Raw genomic sequence first — 442 nt, forward strand, 5'->3', positions numbered from 1 at the left:
AACACATTATATGTGAATTATGAATTATTTTTTCTGTATCAACATGGCCGTCACAATGTTAAAAGCTTGTCATATTCCTGCATTAAAAACGGGTGAAAAATTTGACCGAACCTTTTTCTATAAACCCCCTTGCTTTTTTGGGACTTTACTAATTTCCTGAAACCCCAAAAAAGCGTTTTAAATTTCCCTTATCTTTTTTTTCCCAAATACAATTTTCCCCAACCCCCCCCCAAGTTATTCCCAAATACCCTAATTAGCATACCCGGGCCATTTTTTAAACCCTATCATATCTTTTTAACCATCAAAAAAAGGGCGTATCATATACTTACTTATCATTCTTTTCTTTTTCCCCTAAACCCATCCTTTCGCCCCTTTGCTCTTTTTTTCCCTCATTCTTTTTGCCTTATAATTTCCCTTTGTTCTCTTTCACTTCTTATTTACG

General features: G+C 34.6%; 1 protein-coding gene across 1 annotated transcript in view; it reads left to right on the forward strand.

Annotated features, from left to right (window-relative positions):
- LOC119587745 (nephrin-like) overlaps positions 1-442 on the forward strand; it is a gene marked incomplete at both ends in the record, with an annotated part of 138820 nt that overhangs the window by 97776 nt on the left and 40602 nt on the right.

The sequence above is a fragment of the Penaeus monodon genome, chromosome 23 (assembly GCF_015228065.2).
Source record: "Penaeus monodon isolate SGIC_2016 chromosome 23, NSTDA_Pmon_1, whole genome shotgun sequence".
NCBI lineage: Eukaryota > Metazoa > Arthropoda > Malacostraca > Decapoda > Penaeidae > Penaeus > Penaeus monodon.